General features: G+C 47.2%; 1 long non-coding RNA gene across 6 annotated transcripts in view; it reads right to left on the reverse strand.

Moving 5' to 3' along the window:
- Nucleotides 1-19,762, reverse strand: part of LOC110349593 (uncharacterized) — a 53,864-nt gene that overhangs the window by 19,145 nt on the left and 14,957 nt on the right. For 3 of the 6 annotated variants that reach the window (XR_015440498.1, XR_015440497.1, XR_015440500.1), the window contains one exon: nucleotides 1,427-19,386. This is a non-coding gene — a long non-coding RNA (uncharacterized LOC110349593). The remainder of the gene's footprint in view (nucleotides 1-1,426; nucleotides 19,387-19,762) is intronic. The other 3 variants (XR_015440502.1, XR_015440501.1, XR_015440499.1) reach the window with 3 other exon arrangements.

Here is a 19,762-nt window from a genome sequence, read left to right on the forward strand (position 1 = left end):
GCCAGTAACTCAAGAGAGTATCAACCATACATCACCACCCTGGGAGAAGATCAAAGTTCAAAATTCAAAGTGTGGTTTCTACTGAATAAGTATCACCTTTGTACCATCAAGAAGTAGGAAAACCATAGGTTGGACCATCATAAGTTGGGGACTGCCTGTGTTTATTGAGCATTTACTTTGTGCCAGGCTATGTACTGTGTTTAGTGTATATTAAATGTTTTATATATCAGAGCTCAGAAAACTTCATGGAAATCATCAAAGTAGTAAATATTTTCAGCTTGGTGTGCTGTGCTGGTCAATTGTAATTGTCACCTTGATTGCATTAAGAGACTCTTGGAGAGGTGATTGGATCATGAGGTCTACATTATACTCGTCCATGGATTAATCCACTTACGTTCACAGCCAAATGCATTGTCAGGAGGGTGGCCTAGCTGGAAGTGGTCACTGGAGTGTGTCTTTGGAGGGTGTATCTGTTTGGTGCTCTTTCTCTGTGCTCTGCTTCCTAGGGGAGCAGCTGTGCACCCATACCAGTCTGCCATGTTGTTCCTCCCTTGGAGCCAGCTGAATATGGGTGGAAACCTCTGAATCCATGAGCCCAACAAATCCTTCCTTTAAATTGTGTGTCAGGTATTTTGTTCAAAGGAACAAAAAGCTGATAAGTAGCCATCTGGCTCCTCCTTCAGCAGCTACTCACTTTCGTCACTGCAGTATGAAAACAGCTGTAGATCACACAAACAAATGGGGGCCGTCCTTTCCAGTTCTACTTTATTTGCAAGACCTGGGAGTGGGCTCAAGGTGTGCTTCCTTGCTTTGTTTGACTTCATTTAATTTGTGTAACAATCCCACAGAGTAGGTACCAGGTTAACTAGATTAAATCCTTTTCTTGAGGCCATTTATATAAGGAAGTGCTAGACCCAGGACCCAAATCCAGACCCGTGGCCCCATCTCTAAACCATTCTTCTTGTGAGTTTCTAAAAACACCAAAGGCTGGCCCTACCTGCACAGCAACCTCCATGCCCCCAGACATCCCAGCTGACTTCCCCAGTGCTCTTCTGTTCCCATTTCTCTTTGGAGAAGATCACCTTTTCCAGGCTCCTCTGTCCTCGTCTCTCACAGTCGGTCCTCAGTACCGAGTTGGCACCGACCCCAGCAAGTCTTAAATCCTCTTACGTTCTAATTATTAAGCCCTCTGCCAGACTGAGGTTTCTTTCTGTCTACATACAATTGGAATGAAGTCACTGAGAAACCAAGAGTGCACATTGGAAAGTGCCTACGCAGTAAATACGTCGACTCCCCTGTGATTTTGAGTTTGAACCTTCCTGCCACTGATAATTTGTCACATGTCCCTGGCATATCAAAATCACTTTGTTTCTTATCTATCAATGGTGATTGAAAAAACAAGCCAGAGTTTATTGCGAGGACTCACCAGAAAAAGTGGCTCTGGAGAGAGGGACGCCAAGCCAGTTCTTCCTGCTTCCAATGCTGCGTTTTTGAGAGTCATGAGTTGCTGGAAGTGGGTGCAGTTCAGCCCCGCTGTGACGATGCCCGCCTTGTCCTGAGGGCTGGCTGGAGTATTTTCCTTGCTCTCAGTTAGCGGTGTCCACTTGTGTCAGTGGCAGAGGCACCAGTGTTACATCGTTACCCTGCCATCTACCCTGGGTTCTACTTCAACAGAGGGTGAATTGCTGGCCTGGGGTCTTGTCCCAAACAAAGAATTCAGCAGGACATCCAAGAGGTACAGTAGGATCAATGCTTTATTTGAAAGAGAAAGGACAGGATTCAGGTTGGGAGCAGGCGAAGGAGGGGAGCTCAAACTGGGGTGAGGTCAAGGAGTTCTGCCTGGAATGTGCCCTCACCTGCCTGTGTCCCCCCCAAGCCTAATGTATGGAAAAGACCCAGGGACAGAAGAAACTGAGTGAACTGAGAAAGAGGCCAGAACACTGGGAGCCTGGGGGTGTAAATTGGGGGAAGGGCGGGGGGAGAGGGGGAGAACAGGGGGGACAAAGAGGGGAGCAGAGGCTGGAAGGGGTGGTGCCTTGTGTATGATGATGGGGGGGGGGCGTGGATTTTATCCCAAATAACAGGAAGCGATTCAAAGGAGATAAATAGGCAGTACTGGGATCCTGGGTGGGCCAAAAACATCAGGGTTAGAATGGAATTGATCATGTCTTTTGAGGTACACATTTGGTCCCAAAATAACTTTCCAATTTCTCGATACTCTCTAACAGCAGATGGTCTTCTCTACACCCCCCTCCCTAACTCTCTGCCACATTCTTGGCTCTTGGGTGCTCCCCAAACAAAGGTTCTCTCTGCAGCTTCGTCCTTATCTAAGTCATCCTGGTAACTCAGTTAAGTCCTTCTCTCCTTCATAACCAGTGCACCTCAGCTCTCCTGTGGATCCTTCTTTAACAGATCACGGAAGTACTCAGCACTCCAGGCAGATGAGAAGGGAAAAAGAGCTCTTTTTCCAAGATTCCCAGCTCTAGGCTCGCTTTCTAACCAACTCGAGTTTTCTCTCACACCAAGCAATCATTGGAGGGCCATGAAATCCTACCCCTGCCTGTGCAGTCCTGGCTCATCCTTCAGGATGGACCTCAGCGTTACCCCACGCAGGAGCCCTCTGCCCCCAGGAAGAGGCTTCGATCCATCCCTTCTGGGCAGTGTCCTACACTGTCAAATGGAAAAGAAACAGAGCCAACCAACCAAGTTTTGCCTGCTTAAATACACATTTCTGAACCTACCCTAACATTTCAGAAGGCAGGGAACATGCTGGGTCATTCTCCCCGTATTCCTCTCCCCTGAACACCACACCCTGTAAATAGTCAGTAAATACAGGTTGAATGGCTTTGCTGGGTCTGAGGCCTCGTGCTCACTGGTGTATCCCTGACTTCCTGGAAGATAAAAGGCTTCCACCTTGTTCTCGAGTTTCCTCCTGCCCTGCGGTCAGAGTGACTGTCCCCAAACTTACTTCTGTGGCTTTTCCTTGCTGAGAGCAAGCCTGGTTCCTGGTGGCCTATGTGATAAAACCTGTGCTCCTCAGCCCAGCCTCCCCACCATCTCCAGCTGCTTAAGTTTTGTACTGCTGTGTAACAGATGCCATGAACTTAGTGACTTAAACGACTCCCATCTACACTCTCAGTTTCTGTGAGTCAGAAGTTGGGGCACAGAAGAGCTTGGTTCTCTGCTAGCTGTGGGCAGAACACCAGTCAGGCCTGTGATCTCCTCAGGGGATCAATGGGAAGGAGCCCCTGGATTCACAGGGATTGCTAGCAGAATCTCTTTCCAAGCATTGCAAGTCTGAGACTAGCCTGGGCTCCTAGAAACTCCCTGCAATTTCCCTGACAGTGGAGGTGAGAGAAAGGGAGACCCAAGGACTGGTCCTTCCAAAGCCTTGTGTACCAGAGTGGCTTGTGAAGTGACTTTTGCCATGTTCCTTTGGTTAGGGCTGGCCATAGGTGCTCACATTCCCAAAGGGAGAGGACTATGCAATGGCACAGACATGGGGAGGTGGGACCTAAGGTCGGCTGGCCACAGGTTTATCTTCTGCTGGCTTCCAGTCTTTTGAGCTCTGTGACCATGTCTCCCAACATCTCTGAGGGCACAGCGGCCTCTGATTCCGATTACAGCACAGTCTTCCATTACTTTATCTCTGGCAGTAATGCTCCCTCAGTGTTCCCCTGCCTTACTTGCACATAGACACCACTTTGTCTGACAGGCCTGAGCATACTAGTGTTTGTGGATGTTGAGGATCTAGAAGAGGATTTCCCTTACATTATTCCTCCAGCAAGTCTTTGGGTCTCTTTGGGACACAAGTACCCCGCCTTTTAAAGGTTATTTCTGAATGACTAGGATACTCTAGGAAAGGGTGAAGGTGAAAACTAGAAGGACTTATGTGTGTGATGGGGGAAAGAACTAGAAAGAAGAAAGTGGAGCAACACAAAGAACCTGAACTAAGATTTTTCTTTGGCTGAAATTGGCTGGGAGAAGAAAACACTTCCTCCTCTAAGAGAGGGAGTAATCAGTGATAGGGTTGGGTAAGAGAATTTGGGGGTTCATCCAGAATAAGTGGTAAGCATGAGAGGCAAGTGTTCCTGGATATCAGCCCATGAAGGATGAATATACGGGTTCCAGTTTGAGGAAAGATTATGCATGTGGCACACCCAGCCGATTTCATCTGCTTGTCACCAATGTGATTAATACTTGCAGCAACACACACACAGAGTTATGGTTTGTGTCTAGATGTTCCCCTAAAGGCTCGTGCAGTCATACATGGGGCTTTTCACAGGTGGCTGGATCTAGAATGTGATGCTAGGATTGATTCATGGTGTGAGTGCTACTCACCCTAAGTAGCCTGGATAAGACATAATGGAAGGAAAGAGCTGTGGTCGCCACCTGCTTGCTTTGCTACCTTCTGCCCACCATGAACTGTTTCTCTTCTGCGATGCCTGTCTGCTGTGCCACCCTGCCTTGGAGCCATCTGATAGACTGAAACCTCTACAAACTTAGCTAAATGAACCTTTCTCCCCTTAACTTGTGAGTGTTGGGCATTTTTTGTCCCAGCAATGAGAAAAATAACTAAGGCACCCACCCACCTTCTTATTAATGAAGCCCGTATGCCTTATACAAGAAACAGATTACAAAACTCTGGAAATCTTTTACTAAGACATTTCCTGTCCCTGAGCCTGTCACTGCATCCCTTCCACCCACCACTTTTTTCTTCACTTTGCCTTTCTCTTTCTCCTCCTCTTGCTTTCTTGTTCCTTCCTGCATCCTTTTTGTTCCCATTCGCATCCTGAAGGCTTTGCCCTGCCTTGGTTTTGCAATGAGCAACTGCTGCGGATTTTGAAGAAACAAGTGGACTCTGTACCACGGGAAGCTCTGTTTTGGGAAAAACATCTTTGTTGAGACAATGACTCAGAAGTCTCCAGCCAGGTATGATACAGCACCTCACAGTAGGGCTTACTTTGGGTCCCCAACCAATCGTACATGTTTACACATGTAGAATTGTAGGATGCCAGAAACTCACAGGCCATCTAATTCAAAATGTTCATTTCACAAGAGAAACTGAGGTCATAAAGGAAAATAGATTTGACTAAACTCATATGAAACTGGAGATTTCCTACCTTAGAGTCTGTCGATATGAGCAAATTTGGGATCTATATGTCAATAGTCCAGAAGAAATTCACTCAAACACACAAAGGTGGGCAAGGGTGAGTAGATATGTATGCAGCAGTGACAGCCAAATATGGTACACAGAGTTCACACACTGCTCTCTAGCTCTTTTTTGCTGGCTTCAGCTCCTACGATCTAAGAGTGGGGTAGCTATGTCCTCCACTAATCCCCCCACCAGTAACCATGTAGCTATATTGGAGTCAGACTGGAGGGAATCGGGGCTGCTCACAATGGGCTTTTCTCAGTTCTAATCAGGCACCTGGGGTAGGAATGTTCAGCAGAATATAGTAGAGTCATCCAGCATGACCCATTTTCCTAGGGAGCACATAGCTGGGAAAGAGACGTCCCAATAATCTAGTCCTGCCACTGGCTTTTCTCTGTACGGCCTTGGGAAGGCCCCTTCCCATCTTTGGACCTCTGCTTCAGCATCTTGTGTGAATGATAGCCAGGGAGTTATGAGGAGTGAATGCAGAAATGGATGGACAGGCACATGATATGGCCAAGTGTGATAACATAAGGGATTGGAGATCTTATTGCTATTTATTCAATTTCATTGCTGAGGGAATGGAGTCTGTTTTCTGCAAAGGTTCGAGGCCTCCTGGCCCACTGTCCCTGAGAGGCACCCCCTGCTGCTTCCCCTACACAGGGGCTTTTCTGACAGCCCTTCAAAGTCCCCATGCTGCTGCCCACCCTGTCACTTCTCCATCCTGTTGGTTTTATTTTTATCTTTAGTGCTCATCACACTCCATTAGCTGTTTGTTTATGTCTTTCTCCCCACCCGAATATAAGACCTAGGAGGCCAGGGACTGGCAGTTTTATTAACCCGAGTCTTGGGGCCCAGAATACATTGAACAGGCATAATGTGCCAGGCTCTATCAATGTTTGCTGAGGAGTGAAAAAGACAGGCGACACCCTGAGGGTCGTCTTGGATGCAAACAGATGCAGCATCCAGACTACTGGGAGGTGTGGCAGTCATGGGAGGACAGGGAGAGACTCCAGGGTGGTGGTGATGCTTGGGTGATCCACAAATTCAGATTTGTGGTCTGAGTGGTTGGCTTGAATGCCACAGATCTTTGAGCCTTCCAACACTCTGGGGACTTTTTATCTGTAAACCTCCAGGGATATCAAAGGGCAGGAGCGTTAGGAATCAGCAGTTCACAGAGCAGGGCTGCAGCTGCCGGCACCTACCTGAGTGTGGGCTGTGGTGACACTGAGGGGGTCTGCCTCTGCTACTGTGACCAGCAGGTGGTGGTGGGGAGGTGAGCAGTCAAGAGGGGAGACAGGTGGGCCCACGGCACCTAGGGGAGACCCCGAGACTGGTCCTGCCGTCATCCTCAATGTGAACCCATCCTTGCTATATGGGGATGTCTTCTGGGATCTGCCCATTGGGCTGTGTGGGTGGCCTGGGTTCAAGAACTACACATGGTGCTGCACATGCCCACTGGGACACCCCTCCCACCAGGAACCTGTTTGGAAATGGAGGTGAGGGCAGAGCTCTCAAGGGACCCTGCCATAAGGGACCTCAGCATACCGGGTGGGAACACTCACGTCACAGAGCCAGGTTCAAGGGTCTTGATTGTGCTGTGCACAAGGGCATTATCGGACTACGCGTGTCACTCACGATGGGCTGGTTGGTCGGGTTGTGATGGCCTGTGTGTCACATAACATTGCACGTGCAATATTATATCTGTCTGGGAGCTCACATGGCTGTGTGTGAGGAGAGGGCCCAGGCAGAGGGGATCCAGGAGGGCAGGACCAGGTGTCCAGTGGGTGATGCTGTGGTGCTCACAGAGCTCGCCTCCCTCCCAAGTTTCAGCACATGTGGCCGCTGCAGTGCTCTCTGCAAAGAGCCAAGTGGCACTTGGCTGCTCTCCCTGGTGGCCTTCTGTGGATACCTCCGCCACAGCCCCTGGGCAGCTGACATGTTTCCATCTCTGTTCCTCGGTTCTGCATCCACAGTCCACATGCCCCACCCCTGGCTGTCAACTCCATTCTCTCATCTGAGGCAGGGTGACCAGGTCGATGCTGGGTTGGGTGGGAAGCTATGGGGTGGACCGGGCTGGTCCAGGGTGTCTGAGTGCCCCAGATGGGGACCCTATCTTGGGGAAGAGCCACGTTCTATCCCCAGGCTCCTAGTCCCCAGCAGGCCTGGAGTGAATTTTTGACCTCTGCTGTCTCTGCCTAGGGCAGGGCCCGTCTTGGAATCTTTTAAAGTTTTCTGTGATGTCCTGGGTGCTGCTTTTCTCCACGATGCTTCGTTCCTCCAGCCAAGTCACACTGTGCTGTGGCCACAGGAGATGAATTATCTGACACAGGCATTTGCAAATGACAGATCAAACTTGAACCTTCAGGCAGGGGTCGATGGCAGAAGCTCCCAGGCCTCTGACCCCAAAACACGACCCCTGGCCCCAGCATCGGCTCCACCCCTTCTGGGCTTGCAGAGCGGCTCTAATCTCCTCGATTGTCAGTCTTCCCAGCAGAATTGAGTGAGGGGTAACTGGGAGCCCCCTGGCTTCTGTTTCCTAGGACGACCAATTGTGAGTTCGGGTTGAAGGGCATTGGAGGAGCCCGTGACCCCACAAGTCATGGTCAATCGCTTTGCCCGCGTGTGAGGGACTGCACACCACTGTTTGCTTTTGAAACACACTTGCACTGGTCCACGCCCGTGTGTGCAGTAGTCTCAGAGCTGGCCCAGGGAGTTTTTCTTGGCACAATCGCAGATCTCTCTGTTTTAGACCCAGGCCACAAAACAATGGTTCTCAGAGACAGCAAAGAGGAAACTGGGCAACTGTGACCAGATCCTCTGCCACCCGCTGCTGCCTTCCCATTCCCTCCACTCCAGGGTGCAGACAGCCTCTCTGCCCCTTCTCCATCCGGGCAGACCCCGTGACACCAGATAAGGAGAATTTTAGAAATGTCAGACAACTGTGATCTGTTTTATTCTGAATTTATTTTTTAGCTCAGAGGAACTGTGAACTTGTATAAGGACTTTTCAAACCCTATAGGTTCTCAGGCTGTGGCCGCCGAGGGGCTGGGCTTAAAGGGCACCATAACTCCTGTCTCTACTCCCAAGCTGGTGGGTCAGTTATTTCGTTGATTTGTGGTCCATTTCCAAAACTGCTCCAAGATAGAAATCAAATCCTGACATCACATTCCAAAACCTTCAGCTGCTCGCAGCTACCTGCAGGACTGAATTCCAAAGAGTTAGACAAGCTCCTAAGTACTGTACAGTTGTTTAGGTGGTACACTGCATAATGCTACAGCTTATCATTCTCTGTAAAACCACACCGAGGCCGTGTAATAAGCAGTGTTCAAGGTGCTTCACCGTGTGAGTCCAAACCTCTCTTCACAGTGGGTCCCTAGCTGAAGCTACACCAGTAGCTTTAGTCTGTCTAGTCTCACTGCATCTTACAATTTCTACACCTGGGTGTTTGCACAACCTCTTCCCTTAGAACAAGGAGCACTGGCTCCTCGCCTGCCTGGTTGCGTCTTCCCAGTCCTGCAAATGCTGCCCTCAGCTCTGCCTTCTCCTTGGTGCTTCCGGGTCCACACACCTAGAAGCCGTCGGAGCCCTGGTTGCAGAGGACCCAGAAACCCACTGCGCACCACAGGAGTTTTAGTTCTCTTGCCTCGCACTTGGTGGAGTTGCCATCCAGAGCGCGCACTCAGGCGACGGAGCCCGAGTGTAATGTCCCCCGTGTTTCCTCCACCAGCGACACAGAGCTGCACCCCTGAGCGGCTTCCCCTTGCCTGCCGGCTGGTTCCAGCGGCTTCGTAAAAGCTTCTCTCCCCACTCCCCACCCCCTCTTGCTATTTTATTCCAGTTCCTGGAATTTCATAATAACAGAGATGCTTCCAGAAAGCTGACACAGGCCATTTCCCCTAAACAAACGCATGTTTTCATATGACATGCTGCGGAGCTTGCTATAAAAATTCTGTGTTCCAGTTCCATCGGACACATTCCAAAAAATAATAATAATGACAAGAAAACAATCACTTCTTTAGCGCTTTTACATACGGGCGAAATCCATACATCATTTTATTTTATCCTCAGCTTGTCAAGGAGGGAGATATTTATATTTCCCCGGTTGAACAATGAGTAAAGAAAGGCTCAAATAAATAAAGCAACCTGTGTCCGATCGCCAGTGAGTGGAGTTGAACCAAGGCCTCCGGCATTTCCAGGGTGTTATCCAGGGCTGACATAGGGGTTTGTGCGGCTGGGAAGGCACTGGGGTTTTGGGGAAGACCCTGAGGTGGCCAGAGACCTCAGTACCCAGAGTGCATTGCCAGAAACAACTTAATAATAAGCCTTATTATCTTGAAAACTAAGTAATTGGACGGGATCCCTTCCTATTCTAAGAATTTGTGCAATTATACAAAAGTGAAGACATGGCCCTTGCTTTCAGGAATTTAAGATCTTTTTGAGAGTGGGGGGCATTAACTTTAGGGGAGAAGAGCTGGTGAGGAGAGAGAGGGCAGCCAGGTCAGTGGGCTGGAGGCCAAGGGCACTGGGGGCAGCTCTCTACAAGCAGGGCGGGCTGCGTTGCCCAGCAGGAGAAGCCCTTCCTGGAAGGATGATGAACCTGACCTTCCCAAAAGGACCTCAGAGGCCTGCCGGTCAGTGGCATAAGTCACAACCCTCAGGATGTTTATCAGCTGGGCCATTGTGACCCTTCAGCAAGATGTTTCTTGAGCAAACTTTTTTTTGGAATTTTGGTGGGCTCTGACCTGTAGTTTTCACTTCCAAAATAACTTGACTTTTTTAAAGTGGTAATTTCACTTCATGATAATACTAAACTGAAGCCACATGAACTCTAATTGGAAGCAGGTCTTGGGCTGCAGGGTTGCCAAGAAGCGGTAAGAAACATGCTTATTCTACTACTTTGCTTGAGGCACTCAGCATTTTTGAATGCCTGGGCAGAAATATAGTTTTTTTAAATAAAGCCAATCCCTGGGAGAAGAGGGGGCGACGGGGGAGGGAGAGAGGCAGGGGTGGAGGTGGTTAGAAAAGGGAGAAGGGGTTTTTTTCAGTCCAAAGAGAGGAAAATCACACTCTGTTTTCGTGTATCAGTTTTGATGCTGGTCCCTGCCGCCTTTGGAATTAGTGAAGTCGGGGTGCTCTTCCTGGATGTCTGGGGCTCATGGGGCTGATGTTCTTTCAACTTTTCAGTGGGTACTCGAACTCCTTCTGCCAGCACAGGCTGGGGCTGACCTCACCAGGGCAGCAGGGTGTTATTCCTTCTCCCATTTTCCTTCCCACATCACTCCCTTGTCCTATTAATTGTATCCTGATGATCACTCCCTTGTCCTATTAATTGCATCCTGATGAGCAAGGCATTCAGTCCTCCGGTGGCTGCTGGAGATTGCTTTATTTAATAAGTCTCTCTTGGAGGAGGCGAGACAGCAGTTTTGCCTTTTTTTTCTTTTTAGAAAAACAGCACACTGTCCCAGGGAAGGCCTCCGAAAACATTGACATAAAGGAAATCTTTAAAAATTGCTTTCCAGAAAAGAAACAAAACAAATCCCTTCTCTGAAAACAAAAGTTATATAACAGAGTAATTGCACAGCACAGCTTTCTGCTGGAAGCCCAGGCTGTTTGGGGGATGCAGTTGGGAGCTGAGTAATCACACGATGGGGAGAGGTCTCCCTGCCCGCTGGCCTCAGTTTCCTTAAGACACCGTTTCAAAGAAATGTGTGGGACTGGACTCCCCCGATTCTGTGGTTCTGACCCACCCTGTCAAGTCACCTCCCAGTGCTGCTAACCCTGTGTGCTCCAGCCCCGTGGTGTCTGTGCCCTGTGGGGCTGGATGTCCCTTCTCACTTGGTTTTGTTGTGTCTAGTGCTGGGCTTTGGGGCGGTTGTGGAAGGACACTTGGCAGGATTCTGATTTTCCCTTTCCCACTTTGCACACACAGAAAGGGGTAGGTAAGGGGTACATGGAGAAAAATAGAGTTCTAGATTTCAGCTTTGACTGTTGGCTATAAAAAGCCCACAGCACTGGGGCTGGGAAAGGAGAGCCTGGAGCTTGGGTTGCAAGAGAAAGTCCCGAGGGGAAATGTTTGGAAATTCAACCACAGTGCCTCAAGATAGATGTGACTCAGTGACTTCCCACAGCAGGGAGCTCAAAGAGCACATCGTGTCCCTCAGTGCCTGCCCATAGATTTCCCTATGGTAGGCCTTGAGGTTTGCAATGGAGACCCCACTGTGGTCTCCAGGGACTACACAGGTGTCATAGGTCCCATGGGGACATGTGCTTTCTCTTGATGTCTCCAAGGACCACGGGGCCCAAAAGCCCTGAGAAGCAAAACATCTGGTCCACTTCAGCAATTTTTTCACACGTTCAGCCAGTCATCTGGATGCTTTGTCTATGCAGTGCCAAACAGCTGGGCCACTAGATGTTTTGGCCCTGTGTAGACAGGAATTCAACTTTTTAATAGCTGTTTCTTTTCTCTTCTGAGGTTCTTTTTACCAGCCTTCCAGTACAATGGAGAAGAGAGATATAAAGATTTTTTTTTCCTTTTTGGTTGATGGACTTAATAGAATTGTGTTTGTGTAATCATTGAAAAGTGGACAATGTTGCTGATTACTTTTCTTAGGGTATTCTTATAACCTTAAATTATCAGTTTGATTACTTTTCTGGTGGCATCCACATAATTCTAAATCAGTGGCTGGACTACTTTGCTTTTTCACAGGTAGACCAAATCAACCAAAATAATATGGTGTGTTCATCGTAAATGTTCCAAATTCATTTCGAAAGAATTAGAATTTTAATGCACTTTGCAAAAGCTTAACACAATTGGATGGCTCTTGAAAATAATTTATGAAGATTACATTATCTCTGGACTTTTATTCTTTTAAGATTGTAAGATCCTGTGATGTGATTTTTGAAAACTTTAATAATCAGTGGTAACAATAGCAGCAAGATAGTAAATTCTAAGGGTTTTTATGTCATTTATCTTTCTCCATTCTAGACTGTCATTAAATAATGATGTATTGATTTACACCTTGAAAACTAGTGTTTCCAAACATTATCAAACTAGAAAGACCCTTCCTTCTCCCCCAGATTGTGGGAAATATTAACTTGCTCCTTTTCTTTGTGCTAAGTTGCTGCCATCGTGGGGGAGGAGGGAACATAGCATCAGAGGACAACGAGGAGTGCCAACTCTCAGCCAGTCCCCTCCTCGGTGACAGGCCCAGGGGAAGGAAGGGAGGGTTGAAGAGAGAGGGTGGGTCTAGCCAGGAGATCTATGAGCCAGGATGCTTCCTCTAAGTCGGAAACAGCAATCACAGAACCAAAAGCAGGAGTTAAGCTTGTGAGAGCAGAGCCAGGGTGTGATCAGCAGGTTGAGAGTGGTCGAGAGCCGGTCTTTGGCAAAGATCTGCAATCATTTGAAGCCAAGGCAGCAGAGGGGGTTCAGACTGCTTTCATGTGCTTGACATGTTTCGTGGGAGGCCAGAATATTTAAAGTGCCAGAAAATGTACAACCTTTAACTCAGGGCAAAGTGTCTTCCTTCCCTGTCCATGATTCTGTGTAACAAATGATGCTCACAATGCCCGTGAGGATTTCCCATTGGTAAAAGCAGATATTCAGTCATCTCTGAAGGTCATTTGTCCTCGGTTCCATGACCAAATGATGCCCTTACTGTAGAATTGAAGGTTTCAAAGGATAAGATCTAGGACTTTGGGCTCTCTTATTCATCCCATTTTTGGACATTTCTCAAAGAGGGCATAAACTGGCTCAAATTTGGGAACTGGTTGAGGGGTCATAATTCCTTGTTACCATGACTTGAAGTAGGTTTGTGTTCATTTGCCCTTTAATTTTTTCAATTATATAAATCTAGTAAATTGGGAACACATGGTTGATCAGCCAATGCCATACGTCTAGACGTGTCAGACCATTCTGGACATCGTTCTGCTTCTGTTGTCTATTGCTGCCTTCGGTGATTAAGTGCTGCCACTTGGCCCTCTCTCACTCCAGGATCCAGTCAAGCCATTGCCCTTAAATGTCCCAATTGAGTAACCTCGGTCCCCACTGTAAGGCCTGGCACGCAGAGAAGAGCAATGACAGGGCTCTTCAGGGGTGCCAGTGCTCTCCTCACAAATCTGTTTCTCAAGATGTTAGTGAAGGGTACATTTTCTGGATCACCCCAGTGTGGAGGATTGGGTTTAACATGACAGAACCACTCCAGCATTCTCATTTCCCTGAGCCTCTGGAATCCCCTCATCAACAGAAAACCATGGCATATCGGGCATCTCTAACTCATTCACAGTGGGCCACCTTTTGATCTATATTTCTGCCAGCAAGCCAAATACACTACTAACACCTTTCTTTACTCCACGAGCCACAAGATTAAATTCAGGATCCCTGCTTGACCGGGCCATATCAACAAACTCAGCCTGGTCCAAGTGTATAGTTTTGCCACCATTATCCTACACCTGTAACTTGTTCAGGAGGCCTCTGGTTATAAGAGTTAGAAAACTCAAGAAGTTCTTTGGGAGAACAGCAGACATCCTCCCTCATGGGTCACACTATGGACCTCACCCTTAGGACCCTTCTGACTTGAGCCTGATTACAGGACTAGAGGCAAACGTGGGTGGCGAAGGTGGGTTCTGAGGAGCGTTGGCATTATCATGCTTGGTCAACACAGGCTTAGTGTCCTCAGGTATACTAGGAGAGGCCAGCACCACAAGGGGTAGGGGTGCCTCCACCACTGTCAGTGGGTAAATCTTTTTCTCTTGCAAAATAATCTCATTAGCCTCTAGAAACACAACATCCTCAGCTTCATCAGGATTCCTCTCAAACATCTCTGGGTCTCATTTTATGGGATCCCATTATTTTCCAATCAGTGCCCTCACCTTTGCTTCAGATGCCCTTTGAAGCTGAGCATTAAACTTACACTGCAGTTCAGCCAATTGAATTATGAGGGCCTGTGTTTGAGTTTCTGGAATCTCAGCCCTGCAGCTAAAAAAGAGAGGGGATTTTCTTTCAGGACACGATTAGAAACTTTTAAATTCCCAGCGTCAGACACATAAGAAATTTAAATCTTTGGACTCCTTTATTTTTAATTTGTCCCAGTCAAAAGAATTTAGATTTCCTATGGATGTTTTGAAGTCACTGCTTTCCTTCACTAGTTTGTCCAGAGATGGTAAGACCAACCAGCCAGCATCATTATGTTTCCCACTCTGCCAAAAATGGAGTTGCTAAAAGTGGTAATCAAATCCTACTCAAATCAGGATAATCCAATGGAACTTCACTGCATATTACTTTAAACAGTTTACATCAAGGACTGTCAGTGTTCCCCATAGAATTAGGAGACCATGGCGTCTTTAGGTGTCATCAAATTAGAGCACCAACTCCAGGAACCCCTAAAGCCATTAAAGAATTTCATCTTTACAATTCTGTTTTTCTAGTGCCACTCCCAGTACCAAAATTTGTATCAGTCAGTGTTTACTAGTGAAACAGATATAACACAAGATATACAAATATTTAAGAATTTGCAAGATCGGCTTACAATGACCACCCACAGAGTCGGATGTGGAAGAGTGCAGAGGGTCTGTCTGCACACTGGAGACCGAAGGATTCAGTCGAAGGTCTGGAGCTCACTGCAGTGTTCTGTGTGAGTCTGAATCCGGAGGTCGATGGGTCTGCAGTGGAAGGCTGAAGGCTCTGCACCAGAAGCTGAAGAATCAGCACTGGAAGCCAGGAGATGATGTCCAAGGTGAAGGTGAAGACTAGAGCTCCTCTGAAGAAACAGAAGCAGATCCATCCTTTTTCATTTGCCCTTTACACCATCCAGGCAACAAGTCACCCAAGGTTGGGTCTTCCAACCTTAGGGTGTGGAATTGCTAAGGCAAGTTGAGCTTCTTATATCACAGTGCCCCTTCCTGGTCTCTCTCCATTGGTGTGATAGAATGATGGTGAATAGTTGGCTGTGCTGTGTTAACCCTGATGATGTGAGGAACCATCAGTGCCTGCTCCCTGCATTCCACATCCAACTTCTCCTAAGGGCTAAGCATTGGCAATAATATAAGGTGGGGAGGAGAAGCTGCGTCTTTGGAGCCATTGCATCATAAGTTCCTCTATGAAGGAACTGTGTCCTCTGGTTATCTCCACCATTATGCTACAGAACACTGCCAGGCATTCAGCAGGTGTCTGATTTTTCTCACATGTTCTGGGGCCTTAGGATACTTTGCCATGGTCCTAGGCATCCCTGTGTGGTAGTCAAGCAGATTTGTCTTTGTGTCTCTTTTGCCCTCTTTGTGTTTTTCTTCTTCCTCTGGATCATTTCTGAGTAGATGAGCTGGGATCAGTCTAATCACAAGTTGAGTAGTGTTCTAGTTATATATTATTTATACACGTTTCGATAAATTTCCATTATGGATAACATCCTCTATGCATTCAGTGAACTTTCTTAGTGACAGCTTTTTTCTTATGCAACATACCCTGGAACGTGGAGCACTGAACTTGCAGTTTTGTCATGCAATAAAAGGAGTCAGAAAATTAAGAAAAATATGAATGAGAGATGCCCAAGACAGAGTAAAATCCTTTGATAACCAAGGTTCACTCAAATGTTCCCAGCAGCCTTAGCCTAAAGGGAAATATGATGTCTCTAAAGAATTAAAGCTTTTCCGTGGTGCTAAAATATTTTGGAACATTACACCGAGCCTGATATATAGGACCATTAAGTACAATGAATGTCTTCATTGGACTGTGTAGAAAGCACATCCATCATGATATGTATTTCTCTAGAAACCATGGGCGTTAGCTTTGGTCAGCTAGTGAGAGTTTCTGGTAGGTGAGATCCTATCATGCCTCTAAACAAAGCCCAGTTCTTCTTATGGCAGTTGCCAGGGCAACAGCAACAGCACCAGCAAGAAGTGAAGGTGAGATTTCTCTGGGCAAAGAATGGAAGTCCCAAAAGCAGAGGGTTAAGTAACTGTAGGAAGTTTCCCATCCTGGTGCAGAGGCAAAACCTGAGCTAAATGAGGCTAACTCCTAGACTTAGGTGCTTAGCGGTTAGGACTTCCCTCGGCCTCCAACATGCAGCTATGCAAGTCCCAGGGTATTCATGCCTAGAGAGAGGGGGGAAATGGCAGTGTACCACCCAATCCAGCAGGTGGTCATCTGGCAAAACAACTAAAGTTGGTCAACATTTGGTGACTATGAGTCAATTTTCCACACAAGAATAATAAGCCTCTGCATTAAACTCTTTCTGGACCAATCTGTTCCCCTCTTTTTCCTCTATTTGGAACACATGCCCCCAGCAAACCATTGTCCCCAGACTCCTCAGTAGTCACCACACGAGGATTGTCACTGAGATACAGATCATGTATCTCGTGAATCTGTCTTAACTGTTATGTATAGGCAATTTATATTTAATGGAACTGTTAATATGCTTGGATTTAGGTCTACCATTTTATTATGTTTTGTTTTTCCCTCGGTTTTTCTCCCTTACATTCCTGCCTTGTTTTGGATTATTTGAATAATTTATCTATTCACTTTTTGGCTATATCTTGTGACTGGTCTAGAGATTACACACCCAATCTATATCTTGTGACTGGTCTAGAGATTACACACCCAATCTTTCACTTGAGTTAATATTTTACTTCATGTAAGATATAGGATGCGGGTACTTTAACAGAATCAAGTCAACATATGTATTACCTGTATCCCTCCCCCCCAATAAGATCTAATGGGAAAATAATCAGTCTTGAAAACTGGAGATCAAAAATGCCAGTCCCAATCAGCCTATCCTTGCTTTACCTTCCATCGCCATACTCTTGCTCAGTGGCTGCTCTGTAAGGCAGGACTGAACTAATAGAGTATGCATTCTGACTACTGTGGAATTCAATTTGAATTATTTAAAGAGGACTAGAAAAATTCCCAAATATTTAGAAATTAATCCACACAACTAATCATTTTGCCATGGTTTTAATGATGATGCATCTTTGGAAATGTAATAGCACTGTTAGTTAATAGTTTGTTAAGCAACTACTGTATGACAGGCAACAACGCACAGTGCACGCTCTCTCCTGCCAGTTATTCAATCTGCAAGCAAACAATTACTCAACAACTGTCATGTGCCTCTTTTCTGGCTCCAAATATAGTGTAGAACAATAGACGTTTGCTTTGTGGGGCTTTCTAAGCTTCTTGGAGATACAAGACAGGACACATGTAATATGTAAAAAGTCACAGTCCCTATGGGGTAAAGTAAAGCTGTAGGTGACAAAGCACTGGGGGTAGGACAGGGCATGTTAGCTCAGATATAGCCAGGAGCAGCTTTTGGAGAAGGTAGCTATTGAGCAGAGACCCTGAAGAGGGAAGGCAGCAACTGAGGAAATATATTCCGGGCAGGCATATTGGGTCCCTGAGACAAGGCAGCGGTGGGTGTGGAGCAGCAGCACGGTGTCCAGAGTAGCTGGGGCAGGAGATGGGTTGGGAATGACAGCCAAGCATCTTAAGGGCCGGGCCGCAAGAAAATGTCCCAGTCCTCTGTTGTAGGGAGTACTTGGATGGGGTCAAGTTTGGTGTTTGTATTAAAGGGTTCTCATTGCCTGGTCTGAAATGAACTAGGGATCCAGGAAGCCCAAGAGGAAGCTCTTATGGTCATCCTGGTGAGGTCAATGGTGGCCTACGCCTGGCCAGTGATGGGGAGAAGTGATCAGATATAGGCAGAACCCTCATTTTGAAGGTGGATTGAACACGGCGGGGTGAAAGAAGCAATCTTAGTCTGCCTTCATTCCTTAGCTTCTTCATTTTCCATTTATTTACCCAACAAAGGGTTACTGAGCAGCTTCTCGGAGCCAGCTGAGCCAGGCCTTGAGATAAGACTGCAAGCAGAATCCAGATGGCCTCCTTGTTCTTGCCCTCAGGATAGAGAGGACAATGGGGAAGAGCTCAGTAAGTCAAATAAAAAAATGCAACATAAGGAATTTCTTCTGGGATGAATGCTCTAAGGGAGAGTTGCTGAGAACTGGCAGAGACAAAGAAGGGGAGTAATTGGGGAGGGAAAAGGATGTTCTGGAAAGAAGAGGTGCTTGTGTTAGAGCAGTTATCCTGCTGCAGAAGGCAGCTGGAGCAGAGGTGCTGAGGAGGTGCTGAGGAGGTCCAGTGCCTGTCACAGAGGACCTCAATGGCTTCACCACAAACCACAGGAAGGGCTTCTGTCCCTGTCCCCTGAGAGGAATGGGATTCATTGGAATGTTTTAGACAGTGACGGGAACAGATGCTTTGGTAGGAAATGGTTTGCAAAGAGGTTGTCAGGACTGGTGTTGACAGGCACCCACTGCTGCACTTGTCCCTGGCCTCTCAGGTCATTGCCTTCTCCCATTTCTGACTGCCTGCCCTGACATCTGTGTAACTTAACTTTCCACAATGGAGAAGGGCCAAAGGACCTCTCTCTCTATTTTGCTCTCTGTGTCAACTTGAGTAAGAGAAGCTCAACTAAATTGCCTCAGCAATTTCATACCCTAGGGGGACTTGTTGCCTGGATGGTATAAAGGAGAAATGACGAGGGATGGATTTGCTTCTGTTTCTTCAGAGGAGCTCTAGTCTTCATCTTCACCTTGGATGTTATCTCCTGGCTTCCAGGTTAGACTCTTTAGGGTCTGGTGCAGAGCCTTCAGCCTTCTGGTGTATATTCTTCTGCCTTCCATCGAAGACCAACTGGCTTCCTAATACTGACTTCAATGGGACACTGCAGTGAACTCCAGATCTTTGACTGAATCCTTCGGTCTCCAGTGTGTGGGGCCATTGCTGTGGCTATACTTGACCATGTGGTTTAGGAGCCTTTGGAGCTGGCTTGTGGGAAGGGGAAGAGTTAGGAAAGGTTTGCAGATGGCTGAAAACAGAGCTGGAATGCCTGAGGCTGTACTTGATGGGAGATTCTGGCCAGAGCTCAGAAGACCAGAATTCGGATAGAAACAGGCTTAGGAGGTTTCTGCTGGGAAGAAGGCACTCCAGATGATGTGGGTTATGCCTTGGGAGAAGGTTTGTCTGCATTTTTCTGTTGTCCAGAGACTTTGCCTGAAACAGATTTAGGGTGGCGGACTAACTAATCTGGCAGAAGAAATTTCACGGCAGTCTAATGAGGCTGTGGCATGGCTACTGTTGGGGGTTTTTAGCCCAATTTACGTTGAGAATCAAGAGCAAAGAGCCCAGCAGAATGACTTAAAATGTTAGCCCAGAAAGGAAGCTCCAGTAAAATTTCAGCCTGCAAAGATGAACAGAAGAGAAATTAGTTGCTGAAAAAGATTAGCAAGAAAAGTCAAGTATTTCAGAAGATGACAGAAAAGTTGGCCTAAGGGCAGCATAAGAAGCAGGAGGACTCCACCCTTTGCAGCATCAAAGTTGCAAAAGTGAGACTCTTTTGAGAAGAGAGACCCAGAGCTCATGTTCCAGAATGGCAGCAGTCTAGGAAAATTGCTCCTCGGGATTTGGCTCATAGGTACTGGACCCCTAAGCCTGGCTACTGCTCCAGCTGGACCTTGGCTCATCCACATGGTGCTGGTTTTAGAGGCATGCAGAATGCAAGAGTTGTGGGGTCAGCAAGGCTTCCACCCAGATTTCAGGAAAAGGCCTGGGAGGCC

Source organism: Heterocephalus glaber, unplaced genomic scaffold, assembly GCF_053883595.1.
Source record: "Heterocephalus glaber isolate CG9 unplaced genomic scaffold, H.glaber_assembly_v1.0 deba00001497, whole genome shotgun sequence".
Lineage (NCBI taxonomy): Eukaryota > Metazoa > Chordata > Mammalia > Rodentia > Bathyergidae > Heterocephalus > Heterocephalus glaber.